We start from the raw sequence: 8,463 nt of genomic DNA, 5'->3' as shown, positions 1-8,463 counted from the left end.
AAAGAAAGTGAGGACTTACAGTAAATCGCATGTTTTTGCTGTCATTGGAGGCTCTTTTCTCAATCAAATAGTTCAAGAAGTCAATAAAAATGGTTTGTAAATGAGCTGAATGCAATAATTTCATGAATAAAGGCTTGAAATGCGATGAAGGCCCAAAATGGTATAATTTTTGGTTTTAAAAGATACATGTATTTTTAAAGTTCACACAGTACAAGACAAACACTGTGTCTGCATTGTTTCAGTCATCTTTTCTTTATTTTTGTGTTATCTCAAAGAAAAGATTAATATAATTTGAATTTCTTTTCATCATTGATGTATCTGTAAATGACTATGTCATCTGGCTAGCAAAAAGAAAATACACAAAATTATTTACTGCCCTCAAGTTGACCCTCATTGTTTTTTCCTACCAGTAGAATCTTAACACAATATTTTTTTCAAGAATCCTAATGCTGCTCTTTTCCATATAAAAACAGTTCATACTGAGCACTACTGTCAAAGAGAAAAAAATTGCTTTAAAAATACCATAAAAGTAGTCCACATAGCTGTTGTATGGCCCTATAGAGTTTGGAACATAGAGCACTTGGCATATGGACTACTGTTATGTCTTTATACTGAAACTTTAATAGTGCTTTATAGTATTTATCCTTTTTGAAGCTTGACAGCTCCTGCTCACTATAAACTATTATTCTGTGGAATAGAGCTGCTTAAAATAACTATTTTTATGTTCCAAGAAAAACATAGCATATGGGTTTTGAACAACATAATGTTGAGTAAATGAGTGAGTAAAAGTACATTTTCAATTTTTAGGTGAACTACTCCTTTAACTGGTGGCAAATGTTTTGAGCACAAACCTGAAAGGACATACTCAACTTTTAACAGTAGACTAGGAGATGCTGAAAAAAAATCAGAATTAGTTAAAGACATAAATAAATGATTTAGGAAATCTTAAATTGATTTTAAATTATTACCTAATAATATTTGCATTAAGAATATATGACACTGTCCTTGCCAAAACCTAAAAGCACTATAGAAGTCACAAGTCACAGGTCTTACCATGTTCTAGTCCTGATCAGGGTGATAACGCTCTGCTTTATTTTAAAGACAATGTCAAGAGAATTTTCTGAAAAGCTACTTCAAAAGCCTGCCATATTACCACATTCATTCAGTTCCTTTACAGTATACGCACATTCGCTCTTTGTCTTAAGCCTGTTATGCTGAAAACTGCTCCGTTAATGTTTTCACATTCACAATTATGAATGACATACAAATCACGTACTGTATGTGACATTTTTAATTCAAAACAGCAAATTTTGCCAAATGGTGAATAGTTTGCAACCTTGGAAATTACTGTTGACAGTGGTCAAATATTGGATGTTTATTGCATAGTTAGATACTTACATCTTACAAGACACAAACACTCTTAACCTGAACTGATTGCTGACACACGGCGCTGGAATAATCCACGAGGTTCCCACTCAGCTTCTTAAATTTGAGTCCCACCTTCATCGATTTGATTGGCTATCTCATATGACATTGACGAGCAGTGTTAGACTACTGAGCGTGATAAAAATTCATATTTTTTTATGTTATTCCAGCAACAACTTAATGACAATTAGACAGCGGTGTATAACGGACTGCAGCAGAACAGCAAAAAGGATATCAGTTATTGGGGGGACAATCTGACCATATCTGATTATTGGGGGGGGGGGGTAATTATTCCCCACAAAGTATATTGTGGTTACGGCCCTGGTTTAACAGCATTAGCCAAACGTTATCAACTGAGCATGATTTACAGATGCCTATATTAAATTAGGAAACCTAAATTGTAGAGCTCATATAAAAAAATAATAAAAAAAAAATAAATACAATTTTTAAATTGTTTTTTTTTTAATTGTCCAACCAGTCATGTTAGAGGGCATTAATTTTATTGAGAAAATCAAATGCAAACTGCATCTTTCTATGAAACGTTCACCCCATGTCAAGCAATTCTGCTGGGAAAATGATTTGCAGAGTTGGGAAAAAACTATACTTTGAATAAATAAATGCATGCAGCAAAGAATTGTTTCTAAATAAGTATAGGCTATGGTTTATTGGAAATAGGTTTCTACTGTATTTTTTTAAGGTTTCTATTCTATTATATTTTTTATTTTAATTTTATTTTTTAATTTTTTTTACTAATTGTAATGTATTTTTTAAGGTTAATTTCACTCATTTAATTATTAGTTTTTTTTCATGACTTATTTAATTTCACTTCTGTCAAAATGTGGTCATGGCAGTTTGCCTGAAAGAACACAACACATCGTCTTATGGACGATTTACACGTGGTTGGTAGCAGGTGTACATTTTGTTTTGAAAACATTTTCTGCTCATGTTCCATTGTTATTGATATTGAAGCGTTTTTAGAGTATGGATGGAAAAATGGACAGACAGACAGACAGACAGAAAGATAGATAGATAGATAGATAGATAGACAGATAGATAGATTACGTGATTTATGTGAAATGGAATAAAAGTTGTTGTTGTGCCTCTAGTGGTCATTTCACCAGAAAATTGCAGCAATACATACAATGAGCCATGTAAAAACATTATGCAGAAATGTAGGTTTAGTGACTTGACTCTAGGAGATCAGGTTGGTTACACACCAAAGTTTAATACTTTAATCATAAGTTTAATATGAAGTGTAATAAAAGTTTGTCTTTGCAAGCACCACTAATAACATATTTATTCTTCCCTGACATAGTTCAATACATATTCTGAATTACAGGATACACATAAAACATCCTCACAAATGTAATATGTCCACACAGACATAACACAAACTCAATATAGGTTCATTCTCTGTCTTAAAAACTGTGAGGTATTATGGAAACTGAGAGGGTTCAGATTAATCTTTCCTAACCCTCTGAAATCAGTTTTAGCTCTTCTATTTGCTCTTTGTATGTCTGTTCAACCTGACCTAAAAACAGACTTATCATCATCCGAGAAAGCAAGAGAGACCGCAGCTTATGAAATGAACATCTGTCAGTTGCGTCGTGCTCCTCTAAGCCATTCCCAGACTACTGTTTCCAAAGTTTGCTATGAAAGCTGCTAAAATGAACCCTCGAGAAGGGGAATTGCTGAAAATGTGAAGGGGAATTCAAAGGTCTATTAAAGTGCAAAGATGATCTCTGAACTTGTTACGCATTTTCTTTTTGACATTTTCACAAAAACATCACTGTACCCTCAGAAAGATAAGTCGTCTATTGGGAAACTCAACTTGACAACCTCTCTTTTTCTCTCTCTCTCTCCATAATTTGAGAGAGTGCACTTTCACAGAATGGTGAGCATCTGTTTTTTCCCCACTCAAGGGACTGCATGATTGGTTAAAAGAGCCACTATGCAGCCAATGAGAGGTCTGTTGTCATGCAAACTTGGTTGTTTTTGGCGTGACCTACCAGCTCCCCCAAGCCAGCACCCCCAAGCCAACCCCCCCCCCAAAATACACAAACACAACTGTGCCAATGGGAGCTGTCAGAACATAATAGCATGTCTGCCCAACCTGACCCCCCCTGCAGATGCACACAAGTTTAAGCCTAGATCTTGCCATGAGATAAATCTGCAGTGTCTCTAGAAGCCTGCCACATATCTTTCCTCTAATGCTCATACTTAGAGATGTACCTTAGTTCAAAGGAAGGGCACAGTTCAAATTTTGGAGTTAAAAAAATGTTGATGTAAAAGTTTAACAACAATATATTATATCATATTATATGTTTTATTATTAAAAAATAATGTAGAAAGTATAGTTTCTATAGTGTTGTATAGTAATCTAAAGTTGAAGTGTTTATTTTTTTAGAGGATGGATTGAAAAATGGATGGATGGATGGATGAAATAGATTTGGATGAATGGATGGATATATGGATAGATGGATGGATGGATGGATGTTGGATGGATGGATGGATGGAAAAATTGATCGATGGACAGATAAAAAAATGGATGGATGAATGGATGGATAGCTGGAAAAATAGATGGATGATAGATAGATGGAAAAATGGATGGATGGATGGATAGACAAATGGAAAAATAGATTGATGGATCTTTATATAAACCAATTCTATACAATACAAGTTTGTTGTATGTCCCCATTTATAAAGCTAAGTAAAAAAGTGTGTGTGCATGTGTTTGATTATTTTGGGAGATGCAGCATTGATACATGCGTCATGAAGCATTTGGTGTGCTGCACTCGAGTGAGTCAAAACAAGGCAAACACACACACTGCTGCATATGGTCATTTGAATATTAATGTAGTAGCTTACAGTGTAACTTAAATTCACAGTCTAACTTGTCAGTCTCCATCTCATTGCCTCTCTGTTTCTCTCTCCTGGTAGAATCAGAAGATGACCAGCTGTGTCTTTGTCGCTCACGTCCAGCATATGTGCACAAATCAATACAATGCCTATATGTGTCTGTCTGAGTCTGTGCTTTTAATAATCCTTAGAGATAGAGAGCTCGATTATATAGATTGGTGTGTCTGTGCGTCAGTCGAGTCAGGCTTCCTGGACCAACTTCCTTTCACAAACACAAACTTACTCAACTCTGATCTTAATGGCCATGTGATTTGATTTGAGGTCATTTAGGCCAGATACATTTCATAAATGTGAAGCTGGCTCATATTCCCCCCCCCCCCCCCCCATGGCAACACACACACACACACACACACACACAACTTTTTGCTGAAGACACATATATAGTATTTACATTTTATGTACATTTTAGAATTTTGAAACTCCTGTTTAAAGGAAAAAAAATATTTAATTATGTCATCATTTCTTCTTTCATTTCATTCTTTAAAAAGTCTCTTTTTGTGTTTCATGGAAGAAATAAAGTCATACAGGTTTGGAACAACACAAAGAAGTAAATGATGACCATTTTAATTTTTGGGTGAACTATTCCTTTAAATACTGTTCGGAGTTGAGTAATAAATGTCCCGTTTATCAACAACATGACGCATGTATCTATTTTTTTCCTTTCAACACTTGTTTTCATACTTCTTTTGAAATATTTTCCAAAAGGTTTGAGCTTCTCTGTACACGTCAACCAAACCACATGTCCAATAAAAACACTAAGAGGCCAGTAATGCTCGGATATTCTGGGCAGAGTTAAGACAACAGGGCAGGGGCCTACCGGAGGCTCTGCTTCAGGCCTCATAGATCTCATGAAAGAGGGATGGATCTGCAAAAATATTTGGACGTTCTAGGACCACAAAGTGCCCAAAAGTCTGTGTTTGTGTATGAGTGACTGGCAGTGTGTGAACAGAATGTGTATGTCTGGCAGCGTGTAGTCAATATCTGGTCATCCAGGAATAAGGAAAAGTTGAAGCACATGTTTCCCTCCTCTTTCAAAAACATACTAAGAGCCTTTGGCAATATGCTTAAAAATCAAGATTTTTTTATAATCAGTGGCTTCCTAAAAACATGATTAAGGAGGAAAAAAGAAAATATATCATCAGTCTTTATGCTTGGGTCTCTGAGAATTAAAGTGAGTAACCATCAACTGCCTTTGTACCGAAATCAGCGAAGAGGACATCCTTTTAAATTCCTCCTTTTGTGTTCCACAAAATAAAATCATACAGGTTTAGAACAAATAAACGATGACAGAATTTTAAATTGTTTTTGGTAAACTATTCCTTTAATTCTCCACCGTCCTATATAACCTTGTGCGACCCCGTGCACACATGCGTGGATGTTATATTTTGGCTTCGCTATATGCAATGCATAATGTAAATTCATTTAAACTGACTGATCTCAGTTCAGAAGTCTCCGGGATGTCAGTAAAGGTTTCAATTTTCGACGTACAGAGTCATGTGACAAAACAACATGGCGGCGTTCACAGCAGAGTTTGTCTTTGGGAGAAACGGCAACAAAACTACGTACATCTGATAAGAAACCTAATAACGTTTTTCATTGAAACCTGTTTGAGTCAAAAGACTAGAGTCTTTGGTTTCATCCGATATGCCATTTTTAAAATTTGAACGGTTTATTGTGAAACACCATGCTGCTAAACACAATGTACAGTATTGTGTACTTTAGCACTATTTTTCCTTAGAAATACTTTATTTATGGTGCATCATCACATTGAGAATCAATGGGTTCATCCAAAAGCTGAAAAATGTTGCTTTCAGAGGCTTTATATGGAGTTACGATGAAAATAAGGTGCATTTCGAACCGTTCTGAGACTAGTGCAGACAAACAGCACACTGGAGGTAAAGTCATTTACTAAATAGGGAACATAAGTGTGTACACTCCAAATATCTGACCAAAAGTTCAGTTTCAGGCTGCAGATGATGTTTGTAAAACTCAACATGTTTGACATTTATAATGTATAATTTTATTTGAACATGGCTGGCAGTGATTGGATGATGCTGGCCATTACTTTGAATCAGAATTAATTATGCTCATTTCTGATTGGTAAAATGCTTTAGCACTGGCTATCATTTGTTTGTTTGACAGTGCAAAGAGAGAACATTGAGTCATTGATTTTGTTGGCAAAGCAGAAAAAAAAATTAACATAAAAGTCAAATCAAGTGAAATAATTTTTATTTGTTAAGTTTTTTATTAGTGTTTTTCCCAATACACATTGTTCCAAAGCAGCTTTACAAAACAATCAGCTGTAATGTCTGTAACTTCTCAAAAACATGAATAACAAACACTCCTGGAAACATAAAAAATTTGATAACAAAAATCTGACTTTATATAGGTTGGTATTATTTAAAATTTCACAACTTAGTCGAGCTGTCCACATATGTGGACATCTGTTTCTAGGAAAACTATTTGTTCTTTTTTATTTTTATTTTTTTTTAATTAGATGCTACTAGTTACAAATCAACAAGGGAAATGGAAAATGCACACAACAGTCACGCTCGGGTCTCAGGTCGATAAAAAAGGCAAGAAAAAAGTCATTAAAAATAAATAAAAAAAAGAGGATTTGTAAATATCAGAACACATGAGCCCAAGAGTGGTTCAATCTGGTCTTCTGTGAGGAAGCAAGCAGGAATGTGAGTCATAAGAGAACCATGTAGATTCACCTCAGTGCTTTATAGCTGTCAACATACAACTAAAACAAGCAAAGAAAGTAGCTGCTTGAATGGTTAAATGGTAAACACAGGTTCTGTTCTTCAACTACTAAGTTAGATTTCTTTTGTTGATCAGCTCTGGGCTGCAGAGACTGAGCCAGAATTAGCAATGGGCTGTGATTAAGCATTTACACAGGCTTTTCTTTCAGAGACATGGACAGCAGACAGACTGTCTCACAGTTAGTGGCATCATAGTGACGGGATTGGAGATGGTGATATGGTTTTATGTGTGTATAATGATAAGGCAAGCATAGAGTTCATTCACCCGGTACTGCACGCACACACACAGATAGAGAAGCGGACCTCTGACTGTTCACTGACAAATTGATCGCTGTCTGCAACCACTGACCTTTCAAACTCCTGACCCCTAACAGACAGGGAAAAGGCAGATGGGTCTTTGGGTGAGGGGAGGGGATATCCTATTCTCATTCAGAATCACAGTATGCTCTATTGCTGTGTTTGTGCCTCTTCCTCCACTCTTCTTGTTTTGTTTTTTCCTTTCTGTTTGCAATAGAATAAGCAGCACCCCTTCAGAAACCAAAGTCAAATTGACTGGTTGCTATTGAAAATGGCACGGCAGTCTCCGTGAACGGTTGTACAGGATAAACAGGAAAAATAGCACAAAAGAAAAGAAAAACAAAACTAGATGTTCCGTTTTGCTTGTGGATATCAACATAATCACACATGAAATCGACATTTTGCTCCAAAAAGTTCATGTAGAGTATACTGAAGTCAGCTGGTGGTGTCTAGTTCGCCTATGTGTAGAAACTGCCCTGCCAGAGACACAGGTTCTGGTCCAATGGGAACCAGGAAGTAATCGCACATGCATAAACAATGGTGAGCGTGATTCAGAGGTTGCATTTTTGCTCTACGATTAAATTTTTACTCCACTGACGGTTAAGTTTAGGGTTGGGGTTTGGGTTAGTGTGTAGGGTTAATAAAACGTGCAGTTCTGTTTAGTGTATAACAGGGATGGGCAACTAACTTATTTTAGTTAATTGAAAAAGGGATTATGTAAAGATTGTGTTCAGGCTATAAAGTTATTACAACTATCCACCAGAAGAGGTCACTTGTTCATCACTGTAGGATTCTAGCATGCAACATCTAACACTTGTTCAACATTTGTAAGGTAAATTGAGCAAAATTTTACCTCAGCAAGTCAGCGAGCTAGTGCACATTAACGTTAATGTACGCAGGGTATACCCATGCCTTTTGTTTGCCTGGATACAAAATCTGTCATTAAGAATTTCAATTTGATTCGCCATTACAACACCACTGATGAACTGTCAAAGAGACATACAGTATGAGAGATACGTACACCAGTGCTGCCAGAGCTGCTCTCCTCACAGATGTA

This window comes from Myxocyprinus asiaticus, chromosome 47 (assembly GCF_019703515.2).
Source record: "Myxocyprinus asiaticus isolate MX2 ecotype Aquarium Trade chromosome 47, UBuf_Myxa_2, whole genome shotgun sequence".
NCBI classification, from domain to species: Eukaryota; Metazoa; Chordata; class Actinopteri; order Cypriniformes; family Catostomidae; genus Myxocyprinus; species Myxocyprinus asiaticus.
This window is presented reverse-complemented; position numbering follows the sequence as displayed.